This window comes from Salvelinus alpinus, chromosome 12, assembly GCF_045679555.1.
Source record: "Salvelinus alpinus chromosome 12, SLU_Salpinus.1, whole genome shotgun sequence".
In the NCBI taxonomy this organism is placed as follows: Eukaryota; Metazoa; Chordata; class Actinopteri; order Salmoniformes; family Salmonidae; genus Salvelinus; species Salvelinus alpinus.
The window spans coordinates 618633-638856 of NC_092097.1; the positions used below are offsets into that span (position 1 = coordinate 618633).

A 20224-nucleotide genomic window follows, 5' to 3' on the forward strand; every position below is an offset into this window, starting at 1 on the left:
CACCATTTACACAATGTAAGCTGCAACCTTTTGTAATGTTAATATAGTTTATGTTTTCGTTTCATATTGGCTGGCTTTCCACAATAGTTGAATTTGCAGAGCTAGCAAGCACCAATTCCGTTTCTGTGGTGTTTGCTGGAACTTTGCTATCGTCAGTTTACTCCAGGATTGGCACACAGGTGCTTCAAAGTCTGACAATTTAGCTTTTGCAACGAGACCATTAAAGATATTTAAGACAATGGTAGAAGAGAGTGTAGTTGTGTTCAGTTTGGAGATCAGTTTATCGCTAACCTTATCACAGGGACTTCGAAGCACTACAGCTGCATGCTGATCTTGGAATAAACTGACGATAGCAAAGATTCCATCTTTGATGACGCCACATAAATGGAATAGGTTCTAGCTAGCTTGCTTGCAAATGTTTGCTTTAGTTTGCTCCATCGGTTTGCTCGCTAGCTCTGAAAATTCAGCTATTGTTTGTGTGAACCCTGCCAACATAAAACGAAATCACTATGGTGCGATTGACTGGATTAACCTCACATTAGCTACGTGCATTGAGTGTCTTTCAGACGGTAGACATGAACACTCCGTCACCTTGCCAGCTAAGTAACACTACATTGCATTGCTAGCTTCTCTCATTGACTCAAATTCAAACAGCTGCAAACACTGGTTGATATTACTGTAGCTAGTTAGCAAACATCAGTTAACCACTAGCTAACATAAAGAGTGACCTGTAAATCAATGCTGTGAAAATGAAGACTGGTGATAAATGTGTTTTATTGTATTGAGTGGGAGAAGTAAAGAAATGTCTAACATATCCTTTGTTTGAACTACTTACGCAATTGATCATATTTTACCAAGGATGGGGGGGGTCGTGTGTCCCCCGTTCCGCCTGGGATTTCCGCCTATGCGGAGGACAACAACCCAACGAGATGCAACAATTCTAATGATTTGATAGGAGTGACGCCAAATCCCAGCTGGCTTCCCTTGATACTTTTTTGTTGTTGCGCAAGGACCATTCACAGTTTAGCTTGCTCAGTTTAACTCAACGCTGATTGTCTAATTGTTATTCTTTTTTCGTCAAGGGAGGCCAGATGCTCGCTGGCTTCCCTTGCCTTCAATGCTACGGTGTTATACTCATTTGAACCCGACAGCATTAGATAGATGGCCTACATGTAGAGAGACAGTAGAGGGCTGTTTCACTTGCTCGGATGCTTTCTCCTGTGAGATACATTCAGCATCTTGCGAATTTTAGGAAAATGATGTAACACAGAGACAAAAGATAAATTATTTTATGTAATTTTTTATTTATACTTTTTGGGGGGAAGCCTGGCTTCCCCTGACATCCATGAATACACACCACTGGTTAGATTAAAGGAGTAACTTTGGTAGGCCTGAGACAGACTTCCTCACCTCAAGTTCAACTGTCGGAGTCAGTTGGAGCCCCGGGCCGTACAGCCTTCATATCATAGGCCTGCAGTAGCTAAAGCTTAATAATAGCCACACCATACCAAACCTTCACAAACGTTCCTACTTTATTAGGGTAATTCGGATAATATTAGGGTAATATCAAAAGTAAGTCAAGCCATTGTTTAAAGGCTGTGCCCAATAAAAAAACACAATCCTCCCCAAAGCAAAAACACAAGAATCACAACCCTCCCCTATTTTGGACCACCCCTCACCCCAGTACATTTTGATTTGTCCCTAACGTTAGCAGGCTAGTTGGCTAGCAACCTTTCAAGCTGATTTATAATAATACTCTCATAAAGTGTTTGCTTGTAAGTTTGCTGAAAATGTTATTGTTAAAGTTATACATTTGAAGTTATTTCTGCTGGAGTTTACATTTTAGGGATTAGGCTGGCTTTCCGGGTCCTCCATATTATGTCACACCCCGCAAAGGTTTTTCGGGCACAACTTTGGCATTCTTCAGAATCAGTTTTACGTAATAACTCAAAAAATAGAAAAGTGATGTGTAACTTTGATGCGTATACTAATGCAAATCCATACGTTACATGAGGTTACGTTTATGCTACCTACCCTTTAAATTATGGAAAAAGTAACTGTATGTTTTCTAAAACTGCTATGTTTAACACATTCTTTTTTCTCTTTAAATATCCACCTCCTCCAAAACCCTTGCAGCTTCCTCCAGAGGTATTGGTGTAAAAAAAAAGGTGAAACATGCTCTGTTTAACAATACCTTTTCTCTCAACTGCAGCACAGAAAAGGAAGAGAAAAGCTGCATTGGCCACCTCTGTCACACCACTCATGGTACCACCCTCAGGTACTTAATATTATTTTTTCTCTCAGTTGTATCAGCTACTATTGTGGCTGTAAAACGTTTACATTTGCAACCATGTCAATCCATTTTGTTTTGTTTTTTGGGAGGAGGTTCAAATAAAAGAAGACACCACCTGCTGTGCTCACTGCGGGGAACGTGATCCGCCTGCAAGCCCTCAGCAGGAGCGTAAGTCTGAGGTGCCATGGGAGTGCCCTGATTTCTGTGAGCATTGGTTCCACTGCCGGTGTGTGCAGTGGGTTCCAGAGGTAGCAGTGGAGCTGGACTTTAATTGAGATTTTGTGATGATATAGGGATGGAGGTTGAGATTTTGTAGTTTGTTTGTTTTGATATGTATTTATTTATTTATTAATTTCTAATACATAAAATAGAAAATATTATATAAAAACCCATGTATTTCTTCCCTAAATGTTCAAGTGTCACTGCAACAAAAACTGCAACACAGTGTTTTCCTTGTTCATGCACAACACTGAAATTGTTTTATTAGATGCAAATGATTTATAGTCATTCATATTTTAGTACTAAACAAAAATATAAAGTCAATAAATAAAGTGATCTACTTTTGCAAAGCATAAGATTAATCTGTAAAACAAATTATGACACATTATATTTGAAAGACTGACGAAGAACCATGTTTAAAAGTCCACAGGAGGGCGCACCGGGCTAAGCAATGAAAAGTTGACGGGTAGTCAGCTATCTAGTAAACACTTTGGAGACGAGCTTGGTGTCTCTGATTTGAACAAACTTAAATGGATATATCTTGTAATTTAACAAAATAGTAAGGGCTTCGATATATTACAGTAAATGGAAAAGACATGCTGTATTAGTCTAAAGGCTTAAAATAATTTCAGTAACCACAACAAACTTGTTAGTGTTAGAATGTGATTGTACTTATTTCACTTCCAATGCTTGGTTTTCTCAAATGCATATATCCATATACACCATGCCATAAGATATTTAAAGGGTAGACAGAGAAGAAAAGGCCTACATTGTCTTAATGAATGGAGAACTGAGTAGTGTGCTGGTGTCTCTATAAATTGAGTAAAGGCATACTATGAAGCCTGGATTTCCACTCTGCAGATATGTGGAACCCCTCAGAGGCTTGGAGACAATGCACCAAGTGTCCCTAGCTGGCCTAGAGGATGTTACATAACATGCCAACACACACATACAAGCACGCACATGCACGCACACACCGCACTGTAGACACACGTTTATGGGTGAATTGTGCAGTTAATGTTCATTATGAGTTTCCATATGAAGCCGTATCATTCCAATGAGTTGTAAATATGTGGTAATTATACCATGATACCTTATCTGGGCCAGCCCAGAACCCTTGGGTTTCTCTATTTATAGCACAGCTATGCCTGTCACGGAGGATCAAGTGACATGGAGAATGAGTGGGGGACACGCTGCTGTACTTCATTATTTACATCTAGCGACATATCACCAGTGGTGTAAAGTACTTAAGCAAAAATCATTTAAAGTATGACTTAAGTATTTTTGGGGGATATCTATAATTTATTTTATTATTAATATTTTTGACAACTTTTACTTCACTACATTCCAAAGAAAATATTGTACTTTTTACTCCATACATTTCCCCTCACAACCCAACTACTTTTTACATTTTGAATGTAAAAAGTAAGGAAAATTGTGAAATTCAGTCACTTATCAAGAGAGCACGTGGTCATCCATACTGCCTATAGTCTGGCGGACTCACTAAACACAAAATGCATAATTTTGTTAGTAATGTCTGAGTGCTGGAGTGTGCCCCTGTCTATCCATACATTTTAAAAACAAGAAAATGGTGCTGTCTGTTTTGCTTAATATAAGAACAGGGGCGAAAATCTGATATCAACTTTGGAGGGGACAATTACATTACATTTTCTCACAAGCAATTCTTGAGGGGGACACCAAAAGTAGTGCTGTAACACATAGCCTACATTGTAATATGTTAAATGTATATTGAGGAATCATAATTACTACTACTGGATAATTGATAGGTAGTTAACTGAAGGGTTGTCCCAACTTGTTCAAATGTTTAAATCATTATAATACTACTACTAATAATAGTTATAGCAGTGTTCCTTATCAATCCAGTATGTACAGTAGTTCCTCCTTTAAAAGTTGCGTCATACCGCTGCACACCTTGCAAGCTGCAGCAGCATTCTGTTTGACGTCGTTTAATTCTCAGCCATTTCTTCTGTTACTGCAAGTTATTGCTAGTTTGACCACCAGAGGGCACCTTTGAGAAGCGTTTGATAGTATTCCGTATTGGCATTAGCAGAGAATTTAAATCCTTTTTTGTAATAACATAGTATATGGGATTGATTTTAAGAAATGTTGCTTAATTCATTTGATTAATATTATGGTGTTTCTATTCCGAGAAAAACAAAACCCTCTGGGTTTCCGTTAGGATGGAATGGAAAATATGGTGCTGTACAACGTGATTGTGGGGAGTAGGCTACATGATCGGAGGATTCTAAATTGTTTGCCTTCATTAGACAACTTTGTTCCAATATTTCTGTAAATCAGTGGTATTTATTCCCATAGTAATTCGTTATGGATCCATATCTAAATCGACATCAGCATTTTGAAAGAGTATTTTTTATCATTATTTTATTAACGAAATGTGTTTATTTGTTTATTAGGCTACTGTGCAGTCTACAATACATACTGTAGTAAACATGGGAAAATGCCTAATTCCTTACATAAGGGAGAGCAGGCCATGTCTGTACTACAGAATGCGGGGCACGCGGGAGACTGGTGTTATTTCATAGTTGTGATGTCTTTACTATTATTCTACAATGTAGAAAATAGTCAAAATAAAGCTAAATCCTGGAATGAGTAGGTGTGTCCAACCTTTTGACTGGTACTTGCTTAATTAATTAGAATAATATTATGGTGTTTCTATTCCATGAAAAACGAAACCCTCAGCGTTTCCGTTAGGATGGAATGGAAAATATGGCACTGTACAACGTGACGGTCGGGAGTAGGCTACAGGATGGGAGGAATCTAAATTGTTTGCCTTCATTAGACAACTTTGTTCCAATATTTCTGTAAATCAGTGATATCTATTCCCATTGTAATTTGTTATGGATCCATAACTAAATCAACATCTGCATTTTGAAAGAGTATTTTTTATCATTATTTTATTAACGAAATGTGTTTATTTGTTTATCAGGCTACTGTGCAGTCTACAATACATACTGTAGTAAACATGGGAAAGTGCCTAATTCCTTACATAAGGGAGAGCAGGCCATGTCTGTACTACAGGATGTGGGGCAAGTGGGAGACTGGGGTTCAATTCCCCGTTGGGGAGGAAGGAGTAGGCTGTCCTTGTAAATAAGAATTTGTTTTTAACTGTTTCCAAATGTGCTATTTCATAGATGTGATGTCTTCATTATTATTCTACAATGTGGAAAATAGTAAAAATATTGAAAAATCCTGGAATGAGTACAGTAGGTGTGTTTTTTCAATGACGTGACTCTCTACCAATATTTACATTTGGAGGATTGGAGGACTCTAAATTAATATCTAAGGGGTATTTTCCGTTAGGATCTGTGAGAATATCTGAGAATATCTACATTTTATATAATTCGAAATTTGACATAATTCGAAATTAATTAATTATAATAATTGCTTTGTTTAAAAAGTAACAATATATTGGAAATGTAGTTTTCATTTAACCTAGAGTGAGCAAGAAAAAGGCAATGCTTAAACATGGTGTGAGACATTCTCACTAATTTGTAAATAAAGCCAGTACAACGTGATTGTCGGGAGTAGGCTACAGGATTGGAGGATTCTAAATTGTTTGCCTTCATTAGACATTACTCAATACTAGTGACTCATTTCACCTATGGTAGGCCTACAGTATATCGGAAAATATTTTCTTCAATGACGTGACACTCTGCCAATAATTACATTTAGAGGATTGGAGGACTCTAAATTAATATCTAAGGGGCATTTTCCATTAGATATTCTCACAGATCCAAAGGAGATTTTATTTAATTTTGAATTAATTATTATTAATAAACATAGCATACAGTACATACCGTAGTAACCATGGGAAGGTGCCTAATTCCTTACATAAGGGTGAGCAGGCCATGTCCAGACTTTCTCAGTGACCTCAAGTACTCATTAACTCTGTCTTTAATGCTTTTTCGGGTTGCATCAGTCATGGACAGAAACTTCTGAGACACAGTATTAATGATGAACACCTGGAGGTTCACGGGTGCACCACATTTGCCTCAGGATCCATCCCAGTTTGTATTCTGTGCCCACTCGTGGTATCTCTCTTCGGTTACACATCCTTAGAATAGCAAAACCGCATAACGGTCAGGGCGGACCTTGCTGTGCCTGGTGAGCAGTTGGTCAACTTCTGTTGTCAGAAGAGGAATGGAAATGTCAGGGTGAACCGAAGACCTGACGAACCCGCCACGTACGTTGACTCTGCCTGTCTGAGGTGGAGTTCCAGAGCTCATAGGTGTGCCTGGCATGGATTGTGACTCCATCTCATTCCTCGCCCTTTTCAACGTGTCATTCTCCGCCTGACTCTCCGCTAATGAGGAGTGACTCTCCGCCAATACCGCCTGGCTCTGGACCAATGTATCAGCTGTCGCCCGTATCTCTGCCCTCAGAGAATGTTTCTTTTTCTGATGGTCTGCCTTCAATGACTCAATCTCGGTCTTCAAAGTTTGAATCTCACCCATGAGCACCTTCATCAGATGAGCAGAATGGTACCGCCCTGAGCCCCCATCGATTACAGTGGCCTATGATAGAAACGGTAGATCAATTAAGAATTAAAAGTGACTCCAACATACAAAAACACATTTTAAGAATCTAGCTTAACTAACCACTTTCTTGGCAACCATGTGTTTTTTCGGAGCGGCCCGTTGTCCAGCCCTTTGTCCACTGATCTTCACGGATGGTTGCCGGCATGTTTGGAGGCTCTGCAAAAACACATTCACGTTTTTAGTACACAATTATTGATTTTATTATACAGTATGCCTACACATTGATAAGCTACATACCTTCTCTTTTTTATATAAAATGCTCTGAAACCAAACTGCCTTTAGTTTTGGTGATCCTCTCAGCTCCGGCTCATTTTAAAGTCCTCTGGTGGTTACAGTCCTAACCCTGGAACAGGTAGCACCATAGAAAGAAGCTGGCTTGATGAAAACAATGTCCATTTCGTCTGTTCTCTTTGGTCGCAATGTGATTTGTTTTTGGTTAACAGCTCGTTTTTGAATGGTAATTGTGTTAAGAGTGGAGTTTTGGGCGGGGTGAGGAAAGGCGTGACTTTCAGGTTACAATAGGCTATAAGTATACAGCAGATTGCCGATTGTCCTCACTTTGATTATACTGTAGCACCATGACCAGGATCTCTATTCTTTTAAGTGAGCAGATTAGGGCTTTCAGCAGGAATGGAAAATCTACTGGAGACATTTCAAAAATACTGATAGACTTGGGGATTTTGGTCACGGACAGTGCTATTCGCAAACACTATCATCAGATGCCTGTTTAACACCAAACTCGAAAGCCCAGGAAAATGAACAGGTACAGTAGGCTACTGTCACGCCCTGGCCTTAGTTATCTTTGTTTTCTTTATTATTTTGGTTAGGTCAGGGTGTGACATGGGGGATTTATGTGTTTTGACTTGTCTAGGGGTTTTGTATGTTTATGGGGTGTTTTCTAGTCTAGGTGTTTGTATGTCTATGGTTGCCTAGACTGGTTCTCAATTAGAGGCAACTGTTTATCATTGTCTCTGATTGGGAACCATATTTAGGCAGCCATATTCTTTAGGATTTCGTGGGTTATTGTCTATGTGTAAGTTGCCTGTGTCTGCACTTTTCGTATATAGCTTCACGTTCGTTTGTTGTTTTGTATAGTTTGTCAAGTGTTCTTCGTTTCGGTAAATAAATAGAAGAATGTATTACTATCACGCTGCGCCTTGGTCCTCCTCTCTTCAACCAAACGACAAACGTGACAGCATAACCCACCACAACCGGACCAAGCAGCGTGAAAGGAAGGAACAGCGCTTTGTGGCGCAATGGACTTGGGAGGAAATATTAGATGGCAAGGGACCATGGGAACAGCCGGGTGAATATCGCCCCCCCAAGGCAGAGCTGGAGGCAGCGAAAGCCGAGAGGCGGCATTATGAGGAGCTAGCTCTGCAGCGCGGCTGGAAGCCTGAGAGGCAGCCCCAAATATTTCTTGGGAGGGGGCACACGGGGAGTGTGGCGAGTTCAGGTAGGAGACCTGCGCCAACTTCCCGTGCTTACCGTGAGGAGCCGAAGATGGAACCAGAGCCAGCCGGGGTGGAATTGGAGGTGAGCAAGGGGAGGGAAGCAGAGACTGTGAAGGAATTAATGGGGAAATTGGAGGAGAGTGAAATGAGAGAGTTGCTGTGTTGGTGCATGAGAAACGACATCCGCCCGACAGAGCGTGTCCGGGATTTGATGTTACCTGAGTCAGCTCTCCATACTCGTCCTGAGGTGCGTGCAAACCGTCTGGTAATGACAGTGCCAGTCCCACGCACCAGGCCTCCTGTGCGCCTCCCTAGTCCTGCACCTCCTGTGGCAGCCCCACGTACTAGCTCTCCTGTGGCAGCCCCACGCACCAGGCCTCCTGTGCGCCTCCCTAGTCCTGCACCTCCTGTGGCAGCCCCACGTACTAGCTCTCCTGTGGCAGCCCCACGCACCAGCTCTCCTGTGGCAGACCCTCGCACCAGTCCTCCGGTGCCGGCGCCACGAACCAGGCCTCCAGTTCCAGCACCCCGCACTCGCCTTGAGGTATGTGTCCCCAGCCCAGTACCACTAGTGCCAACACCACGCACCAGGCTTCCTGTGCGTCTGAAGAGCCCCTGTACGCCCTGTTCCTCCTCCCCGCACTAGCCCTGAGGTGCGTGTTCCCAGCCCGGTACCACCAGTCCCGGCACCATGCACCAGGCTTCCTGTGCGCCTCCAGGGTCCAGTATGCCCTGTTCCTGCTCCCCGCACTAGCCTTGAGGTGCGTGTCCCCAGCCCGGTACCACCAGTTCCGGCACCACGCACCAGGCCTACTGTGCGCCTCCAGGGTCCAGTACTCCCTGTTACTGCTCCTCGCACTCGCCCTGAGGTGCGTGCCCCCAGCCCGGTACCACCAGTGCCGGCACCAGGCTTATAGTGCGCCTCGGCAGTCCAGTATGCCCTGTTCCTTCTCCCCGCACTCGCTTTGAGGTGAGTGTCTCCAGCCCGGTACCACCAGTTCCGGAACCACGCACCAGGCCTACAGTGCGCCTCGGCAAGCCTGAGCTGCCCGTCTGTCCAGCGCCGCCTGAGCCGCCCGTCTGTCCAGCGCCGCCTGAGCCGCCCGTCTGTCCAGCGCCGCCTGAGCCGCCCGTCTGTCCAGCGCCGCCTGAGCCGCCTGTCTGTCCAGCGCCGCCTGAGCCGCCCGTCTGTCCAGCGCCGCCTGAGCCGCCCGTCTGTCCTGAGCCGCCAGTCTGTCCTGAGCCGCTAGAGCCGTCCGTCAGTCAGGAGCCGCCAGAGCCGCTCGCCAGTCAGGAGCCGCCAGAGCCGCTCGCCAGTCAGGAGCCGCCAGAGCCGCCCGCCAGTCAGGAGCCGCCAGAGCCGCCCGCCAGTCAGGAGCCGCCAGAGCCGCCCGCCAGTCAGGAGCCGCCAGAGCCGCCCGCCAGTCAGGAGCCGCCAGAGCCGCCCGCCAGTCAGGATCCGCCAGAGCCGCCCGCCAGTCAGGAGCCGTCCGCCAGTCAGGAGCTGCCAGAGCCGCCCGCCAGTCAGGAGCTGCCAGAGCCGCCTGCCAGTCCGGAGCTGCCCCTCAGTCCTGAGCTGCCCCTCAGTCCTGAGCTGCCCCTCAGTCCTGAGCTGCCCCTCAGTCCGGAGCTGCCCGTCAGTCCGGAGCTGCCCGTCAGTCCGGAGCTGCCCGTCAGTCCGGAGCTGCCCGTCTGTCCAGCGCCGCCTGAGCCGCCCGTCTGTCCAGCGCCGCCTGAGCCGCCCGTCTGTCCAGCGCCGCCTGAGCCGCCCGTCTGTCCTGAGCCGCCAGTCTGTCCTGAGCCGCTAGAGCCGTCCGTCAGTCAGGAGCCGCCAGAGCCGCTCGCCAGTCAGGAGCCGCCAGAGCCGCTCGCCAGTCAGGAGCCGCCAGAGCCGCCCGCCAGTCAGGAGCCGCCAGAGCCGCCCGCCAGTCAGGAGCCGCCAGAGCCGCCCGCCAGTCAGGAGCCGCCAGAGCCGCCCGCCAGTCAGGAGCCGCCCGCCAGTCAGGAGGCCAGAGCCGTCCGCCAGTCAGGAGCTGCCAGAGCCGCCCGCCAGTCAGGAGCTGCCAGAGCCGCCTGCCAGTCCGGAGCTGCCCGTCAGTCCGGAGCTGCCCTTCAGTCCGGAGCTGCCCGTCAGTCCGGAGCTGCCCGTCAGTTCGGAGCTGCCCGTCAGTCCGGAGCTGACCCTCAGTCCTGAGCTACCCCTCAGTCCAGAGGCGCCCCTCCGTCCAGTGGCGCTCTCTACGATGGTCTTCGGTCCGGGACCCGCTGCGAGGGTCCCCGCTCCAGAGGCGCCACCAAAGCGGGTAATGACTATGGTGGAGTGGGGTCCACGTCCCGCACCCGAGCCGCCGCCGTAAGAAGGCCCACCCGGACCCTCCCCTTCTGTGTCAGGTTTTGCTTGTTGGACATAGGGGTTTCAGGATGGTCAGATGTGTATCTTCGGACGTGGCAATTGATTCAAACATGCTCTTAAAACCTTTCCTAAGTGGCCATTAGGGTTGCACATTTTGGGGAATATTCAGAGGTGGAAACTTTCCGTGGGAATTAACGGAAATATATGCAAATGAATATTAATACCATTTAAATGTAGATGTTTTTTTGCACTGAATATATTTACCATATCATATGGAGAACGAAACATAGACCTTTTACCTTATCATAAGTAGACATAATTGCAAATGATTAAATCCTTCCAATAGAAGTAAAAAACTATTTAGTTACGAATTGAACTTTAATTAAATGATTTCACTCTTCACATGGGCTGATTTCACTGAAAACAAAATAACGGGAATATTGAATGATCCCTAATGATCCATCGCATCTCCTAAAAACATTTTCAACATACATCTGTAAAATGATAGTCTAGAAACTAAAGCTTTGGTTGTCTTCCTCTCAGGCTTCCATGTCTTCTCCCTGGACCTCCTCGATGTCCACCTCTTGAACATCAGACTGAGGCCTCATCTTCACTGTCACTTTCCAATGTTGAGGATGGCTCATTGTCAGGCTCAAAAAGACAAAAATTTGCCCGGATGGCCACCAATTTTTCAACCATTGTATTGGTCAGTCTGTTGCGTGCTTTGGTGTGTGTGTTCCCAAACAAGGACCAGTTGTGCTCTGAGGTGGCTGATGTTGGTGGGATTCGGAGGATGATGGAGGCAACAGGGGAAAGAGTCTCAGATCCACAAAGTCCCTTCCACCAGGTGGCTGATGAGATACAGTGGGGAGAACAAGTATTTGATACACTGACGATTTTGCAGGTTTTCCTACTTAGAAAGCACGTAGAGGTCTGTAATTTTTATCATAGGTACACTTCAACTGTGAGAGACGGAATCTAAAACAAAAATCCAGAAAATCACATTGTATGATTTTTAAGTAATTAATTTACATTTTATTGCATGACATAAGTATTTGATACATCAGAAAAGCAGAACTTAATATTTGGTACAGAAACCTTTGTTTGCAATTACAGAGATCATACGTTTCCTGTAGTTCTTGACCAGGTTTGCACACACTGCAGCAGGGATTTTGGCCCACTCCTCCATACAGACCTTCTCCAGATCCTTCAGGTTTCGGGGCTGTCGCTGGGCAATACGGACTTTCGGCTCCCTCCAAAGATTTTCTATTGGGTTCAGGTCTGGAGACTGGCTAGGCCACTCCAGGACCTTGAGATGCTTCTTACGGAGCCACTCCTTAGTTGCCCTGGCTGTGTGTTTCGGGTCGTTGTCATGCTGGAAGACCCAGCCACGACCCATCTTCAATGCTCTTACTGAGGGAAGGAGGTTGTTGGCCAAGATCTCGCGATACATGGTCCCATTAATCCTCCCCTCAATATGGTGCAGTTGTCCTGTCCCCTTTGCAGAAAAGCATCCCCAAAGAATGATGTTTCCACCTCCATGCTTCACGGTTGGGATGGTGTTCTTGGGGTTGTACTCATCCTTCTACTTCCTCCAAACACGGCGAGTGGAGTTTAGACCAAAAAGCTATATTTTTGTCTCATCAGACCACATGACATTCTCCCATTCCTCCTCTGGATCATACAGATGGTCATTGGCAAACTTCAGACGGGCCTGGACATGCGCTGGCTTGAGCAGGGGGACCTTGCGTGCGCTGCAGGATTTTAATCCATGACGGCGTAGTGTGTTACTAATGGTTTTCTTTGAGACTGTGGTCCCAGCTCTCTTCAGGTCATTGACCAGGTCCTGCCGTGTAGTTCTGGGCTGATCGCTCACCTTCCTCATGATCATTGATGCCCCACGAGGTTAGATCTTGCATGGAGCCCCAGACCGAGGGTGATTGACCGTCATCTTGAACTTCTTCCATTTTCTAATAATTGCACCAACAGTTGTTGCCTTCTCACCAAGCTGCTTGCCTATTGTCCTGTAGCCCATCCCAGCCTTGTGCAGTTCTACAATTTTATCCCTGATGTCCTTACACAGCTCTCTGGTCTTGGCCATTGTGGAGAGGTTGGAGTCTGTTTGATTGAGTGTGTGGACAGGTGTCTTTTATACAGGTAACGAGTTCAAACAGGTGCAGTTAATACAGGTAATGAGTGGAGAACAGGAGGGCTTCTTAAATGACAAACTAACAGGTTTCTGTGAGAGCCGAATATTCAGTTACTGGTTGGTCAGGTGTATCAAATACTTATGTCATGCAATAAAATGCAAATTAATTACTTAAAAATCATACAATGTGATTTTCTGGATTTTTGTTTTAGATTCCGTCTCTCACAGTTGAAGTGTACCTATGATAAACATTACAGACCTCTACATGCTTTGTAAGTAGGAAAACCTGCAAAATCAGCAGTGTATCAAATACTTGTTCTCCCCACTGTATGTTGGCATGACTGCCATATTGCATCTCCATCCCAAAGCCCTTGCTTGAAAGTGTACTTCGCCAGACTGCCAAGAACCTTGCCCTCATCCAGGCTAAGGTGGCGAGACATGGTAGTGATGACACCATAGGCCTTGTTGATCTCTGCACCAGACAGGATGCTCTTGCCAACATACTTGGGGTCCAACATGTACGCTGCGGCGTGTATGGGTTTCAGGGAGAAGTCTTCACGCTTTATGATGTATTTCAGAACTGCAGTTTCCTCTGCTTGGAGCAAGAGTGAAGTGGGCAGGGCAGTAAGGATTTATTATCTTACATCTGCAAGCATAGTCTGAACATCAGACAGGATGGCATTGTATCCCTCAATCCATGCAATGGCTACTGCTATACTGTAGGTTTCAGGATCTTCAGGCTGCTTACCACTCTCTCCCAAAATACATCTTCCAGCAGGATCCTCTTGATGGGGCTGTCCATATCAGCAGACTCCATTTCTTGGAGAGACTCCTTCCCCTCCAGGAGACTGTCAAACATGATGACAACACCACCCCAACGGGTGTTGCTGGGCAGCTTCAATGTGGTGCTCTTATTCTTCTCACGTTGCTTGGTGAGGTAGATTGCTGCTATAACTTGATGACCCTTCACATACCTAACCATTTCCTTTGCTCTCTTGTAGAGTGTATCCATTGTTTTCAGTGCCATGATGTCTTTTGAGGAGCATATTCAATGCATAAGCAGCACAGCCAATGGGTGTGATGTGAGGGTAGGACTCCTCCACTTTAGACCAAGCAGCCTTCATGTTCGCAGTATTGTCTGTCACCAGTGCAAATACATTCTGTGGTCCATGGTCATTGATGACTGCCTTCAGTTCATCTGCAATGTAGAGACCGGTGTGCCTGTTATCCCTTGTGTCTGTGCTCTTGTAGAATAGTGGTTGAGATGTAGTTAAATTCAAAATATAAAATCGTAATATTAAACATTCATGTAAATACAAGTGTCTTACATCGTTTAAAAGCTTAACTTCTTGTTAATCCAGCCGCTTTGTCAGATTTCAAAAAGGCTTTACGGCGAAAGCATACCATGTAATTATCTGAGGACAGTACCCCGCATACAAAAGCATGACAAACATTTTCCAACCAAGCAGAGGCGTCACGAAAGTCAGAAATAGCGATAAAATAAATCACTTACCTTTGAAGATCTTCCTCTTTTTGCAATCCCAAGGTTCCCAGCTACTTAACAAATGGTCATTTTGTTCAATAAATTCCTTCTTAATATCCCAAAAAAGTCAGTTTAGTTGGAGCGCTTGATTCAGTAATCCACCGGTTTCCCTTGTTCAAAATGCATACACATGAATACCAAAGGTTACCAATAAACTTCGTCCAAACAAGTCAAACAACGTTTCTAAACAATCCTCAGGCACCCTAATATGTAAATAAACTATACAAATTTAAGACGGAGAATAGCATGTTCATTACCGGAGATAACGAAGTGCGCGCCCTCACCGACGCGCGCCACAACACTACAGCCAAAATGGGAGCCACTTAGAAAAACTACAAATTCTAGCTAATTTTTCAAAAAACAAGCCTGAAACTCTTTCTAAAGACTGTTGACATCTACTGGAAGCCCTAGGAACTGCAATCTGGGAGGTATTCCTTTGATATACCCATAGACAGCCATTATAATGAGTGGTGAGCTCAAAAAATGTTTTTACAGGATGGATTCTCCTCGGGTTTTCGCCTGCTATATCAGTTCTGTTATACTCACAGACATTATTTTAACAGTTTTGGAAACTTCAGAGTGTTTTCTACCCAATACTACAAATTATGTGCATATACAGGCTTCTGGGTTTGAGTAACAGGCAGTTTACTTTGGGCACATCAGTCATCTGAAATACCGAATACTGCCACCGGCCCACAAAAAGTTAATTATTCCTTCCCCACGAACATTCGACCACCCATCAGAGATGATTGCAATACAGTCTGCTTTCTCTATGATTTGCTTGACCTTCACTTGAACGCTGTTGAACTCTGCATCCAGCAAATGAGTAGAAAGCATGTCTGGTTGGAGGGGTGTGTGCTGGGCGAAGAACATTCAGAAATCTCTTCCAATACACATTGCCTGTGAGCATCAGAGGTGAACCAGTTGCATACACAGCTAGAGCAAGACATTCATCAGCATTTCTCTGACTACGTTCCTCCATTGAGTCAAAAAAACTTCTGATTCACTTCTTTCTTATGAACATTTTATCAAATAGTCTTTGCGATATTAGGCTACTAGGGTTCTTTCTTTGTGTTTTGGTGTACTGAAAAATGCTCTGATGTCTGTCTTTTCTCTGCCATTTTTCTACCTGGCTGGTTGGCTACACACACACAGTGTGCAGGCTATTTACAGTAGGAGATGGGCTTCCATCGTCTACAAGGGTAGCTGTATGAGTTCACCATTTACACAACATATGCTGCAACCTTTTGTATTTTGAATATAGTTTATGTTTTTGTTTTATATTGGCTGGCTTCCCACAATAGCTGAATTTGCAGAGCTAGCGAGCACCAATTTTGTTTCTGTGGTGTTTGCTATAATCTTTGCTATCGTCAGTTTACTCCAAGATCGGCACATAGATGCTTCAAAGTCCCCTGGCTAACTTACTTCCTGGAGAGCAGGGGGTTAGTATCGCCACATTAGAGTGGATTCTGCTTCTAAGCAGAGCAACAGTGCTCTGCTTAGAAGCAGAGGTCAGGAAGGCTCAGGTGAACAAGGAGACTGTTGTTAACTGTATTTTTTTGATGTGGAGAAGGCATATGATATGATATGGAAGGAGGGGTTGTTAATCAAGCTTGATATTATGGGGGTAGGAGGAAGAACGTACAACTGCATAAAGGATTTCCTGTTTGGGTGGGGAAGTCTCTCTCAGACAGCTACACGATGGATAATGGTACACCACAGGGAAGCGTGATTAGTCCTCTGTTGTTCTCAATCATGATCAATGATGTTTACTCTCAAGTACAGCCGGATATTGGGAGGTCATTATTTGCAAATGATGGGGCCTTATGGATGAGAGGAAGAAATGTGCCATATATAGTCAGGAAGGTACAGGAAGCAATTGATGAGGTAGAGCAGTGGGTATTAATGTGGGGATTCATGTTCTCTGTAGAGAAAACTCAGACAGTGTTCTTTACCAGGAGGAAGGTGGGAGATGAGGTATGCTTGAGGTTATATGGAGATGGTGGGGGACTCCATGTACCTTGGGGATACTTTGATGCTAGAATGACCTGGGCAGAACACATTGAGAGAGTGGTGGGAAAGTGTAAGAAGGTACTAAATGTGATGCGCTGTCTGACAGGGTATTTATTTACCTTATTTAACTAGACAAGTCAGTTAAGAACAAATTCTTATTTTCAATGACGGCCTAGGAACAGTGGGTTAACTTCCTTGTTCAGGGGCAGATTTGTACCTTGTCACCTCGAGGATTCGAACTTGCAACCTTTCGGTTACTAGCCCAATGCTCTAACCACTAGGCTACCCTGCCGCCTGCCTCATTAAAGACCATATGTTGCATTGATCCGATCTGTAATAGACTTTGGCAGTATAGCGTATGGTTCGGCAGCCCGTACATCATTGGAAAGGCTAGATGTCATACAGGGACAAGACTCAGAATATGGAGTGGGGCGTTTCGGATGTCCCCTGTGGCTGCACTACAGGTGGAGATGGGGGAAATGCCATTGCAGATTAGGAGACAGCAGCTGGCAATGAATTATTGGGTCAGCCTACAGGGACATGGGGTATCTCATCCTGCGAAAGGGATTTTACAGGCATGCTGGGAACATGAGTGAAGACAGAACACGAGCTTTGGGTGGGTGGGTAATAACCAGGCAAAGGAGATGGGACTGTATGGAAGGGAGTTTAGTCCAACGGTAGCTATCACTGTTATTCCATCATGGCTACTCCCACCTCCAGTAGTAGATCTAGATGTATTGGAGAGACTACAGAAAGATAGGGAGGGTGTTGATCCATCTGATTTGTTTAAGCGACGTCTGGATACTGTGTATCAGAATTTTGTGGCCATATACACAGATGGTTCAAAAGATCCAAGGAGAGGACGTACTGGGTCAGCATTTGTAGTGCAGGAATGTGAGGTGAGAGTCAGGAAACGTATTACAGATCATCTGGCTGTATATATGGCGGAGATGATGGCCATACTGTTGGCCTTGCAGTGGGTGGATGAAATTAAGCTAGAAAGAGTAGTTATTTACTCTGATTAATGTGCAGTGCTGAGGAGTCTCTAGTCCTTTATACCACATAGCAGACAAGACCTGCTTTCATGAGGTGCTACAAAACCATGGCAGGAGTTAACAAATGGGTATACAGATAATATTTACATGGATCTGAGCTCATGTGGGGGTGGAGGGGAATGAGGCAGTTGATGTACTGGATAAACAAGCACTAACTAGTGGGGATGTTGATGTGGTAGTATCAATGAGCAAGGTAGAGGCAAAAAGTATGATATGGACAGTGATAGTGGAGAAATAGCAGGAGCAGTGGAATAGAGATACTAAGAGCAGGCATTTATTTCCAGTACAGAGGAAAGTTGGGGAGTGTAGAACGGCAGGAAAAGACAGAAGAGAGGAGGCTGTATTTCCAAGATTAAGGGTGGGACACAGCCAGTTGAATAAGATCTTACATGTGATAGGAAAGCATCCAACAGGAAAATGTGAGTATTGCCAGGAACCAGAGACTGTGGAGCATGTATTGATACAGTGTGAACATTATTGTAGGGAAAGAGAGAGGGTGAGATCTAGTTTGAGGGAGAAGGGGATACAGGAAATTCGTTTAAAGAGTATATTGAGTAGAACGTCATTAGATATAGTCTCAAATATTTTTTATTTTTTAAGAGCAATGGGGCTGGCAGGTAGGATTTAGTCCCTATCTCTGGCCCACACTCCAGTACAGTAAGTGGCGGTAGTGCACCATAACGTTGAATGCCAACCGCCGATAAACCCCACCCGAAGAAGAAGCGTCTGTGTTCTACGTCAGGGCAGAGTGCGTTGTTGCAGAGTCACTGCGAAGTGGTTCGTGTGTAAACAAGATGTTCGAGAAAGAAAAGTCTCGAACTAGCCAAGTAAATACTGCTTTTGAAAGTAATAATAGATTAGAATGAAACTGAATTGATTGTAGTGCGATGCTTGTGGAAAGCCAAACCTAATCGAAAAATTCAATAACTCGCGTCTGTCGCGAAGACAATCGATGAGACATTGCTAACCGAGTTAGCTACTTTAGCTAGCCACCTCACTGTTGCTTAATAGCTTGCTGCATTTGAGGCCCGTTTGTCGCAGCGCCTGATAGACCCTGCATGTCCAGGCCATCCTCAATCTGGACTGTGGACAGGAGATCCTGAGTTGTGAGTACCCCAATTCTCACACGATGTCAAACTCCGATATTGCCTGGCTAGCTAGTATCCACGTTGATTATTATGGAACTGATGCTCAACTTCATCCACAGCGTAGGCTAGCTAGGAGCAATTCCATGATTTACACTTTAAAATGTACAAAACAAATAGCATTTATTTCAAAGCTTAATAAAACCGTACAACTCTATGCACTAGCAGTACGTTGAACAATTTACAACATTTAAGAAAAACGAATTTACTGGAAGAACTGTGGATGCAAAGTTTGGTGGCTAACGTTAGCTAACGTTTAGAATCTTTATGCAAAAAATCTTCCTTCGTTTTTTTATGCGACGTTTCCCAAAAACTCTTAAATATCTGTACCGAATTAAGATTAAAATATGTCTACAGAAAGAATGGGGTGTCCGCTATATGACACCTTGAGTTTGAAACAATATATTGTTGTTATTGAACTAGGCTACAGTGAGTGAAGTGTATTTACACCTGGTATCAGATTACGGTAACGGAATTACATAATCCACAAAATCTTGTTAAATGAATTTCTTTACTGCCATTTTTTCCTTAACTATAGACTTAAAGAAATTTAAGCAAAGTTTCTATTCCTCAACAAAGTTATTGGAAGTGTTATTACCTTTTTTTCTTATGAAGAAACAGGGGGGAAATTAAGAAGAAATGGGTTTCTTGAAAATAATGTTTTAGGATTTCTTCTTGGAAATTTAACTTTAGGACAGCTAAACCCTTGTCTTGATACGAATGGATACTTTCGTAACCATGAACGTTTTCTTGCGCCACACACAGTTGGCTACCGGATATTTAATTACAGCAAGAAAACTAATTAAACACGCATTATCTAGCTAGCTAGTAATTAACAATATAATACAATATTCTAGAAGTGTTAAATAGCTAGCGCTATCTCGTCAATTTGTAAATAATTTAGCTATGTTTGCTATAATGTCGTTACACGTTAGCTAGCTAACGTAGTTACCTAATTTACCGGTCGCGCAGGCCCTCTACCACCGTCTCTCCTATCATGGACGACACCTTCTCCTCCAGCTGGTCAACATGAATGGTCTCCCAGCACCACCTAATTTTTACGGCGTCCCTTGCCACAGACGCGGCCACTCTCGCCCATCCTCTCTTTTTGGTCTCTGCAGTGAGCCCGCAGTTATCAAGTCCCTCCAATAGGAATCTTTTCCTGGCTGCTATTTCCTCCACCATCACGTCAAGCTCTTGTTTGCTGAAGTTCTTATTGCGCTTTGCTTGGTTATTTATTTTTGGTTTTGATATAGTTAGTCTGATGGCTATAATGTGTGAAATAACCAAATCCTGTCACAGGCTTATTTATTGGTTTCAAGCACGTCACTAATGTCAATGCCAGATAAGATATTTACGAAGTTCCTAAGAACATTTTGAGGAATTACATTTACAAACTATCTTATGAACTTTACATTTT

The 20224-nt window shown here is 44.3% G+C and overlaps 1 protein-coding gene and 1 long non-coding RNA gene across 3 annotated transcripts in view; one reads left to right on the forward strand and one right to left on the reverse strand.

The window, feature by feature from the left end:
• Positions 1 to 1284: 1284 nt before the first annotated feature.
• Positions 1285 to 19893, reverse strand: LOC139535334 (uncharacterized). The gene is made up of 3 exons (XR_011667099.1): positions 19757 to 19893; positions 7153 to 7248; positions 1285 to 7068 (listed from the first exon to the last, which is right to left on the reverse strand). It is a non-coding gene; the product is annotated as an uncharacterized lncRNA (long non-coding RNA).
• The window catches only part of oser1 (oxidative stress responsive serine-rich 1), a 36771-nt gene continuing 34888 nt past the window's right edge, over positions 18342 to 20224 (forward strand). The window contains exon 1 of one of the 2 annotated variants that reach the window (XM_071334642.1): positions 18342 to 18765. The gene's annotated coding sequence lies outside the window, so the exon portion shown is untranslated. The remainder of the gene's footprint in view (positions 18766 to 20224) is intronic. The other variant, XM_071334643.1, reaches the window with a different exon arrangement.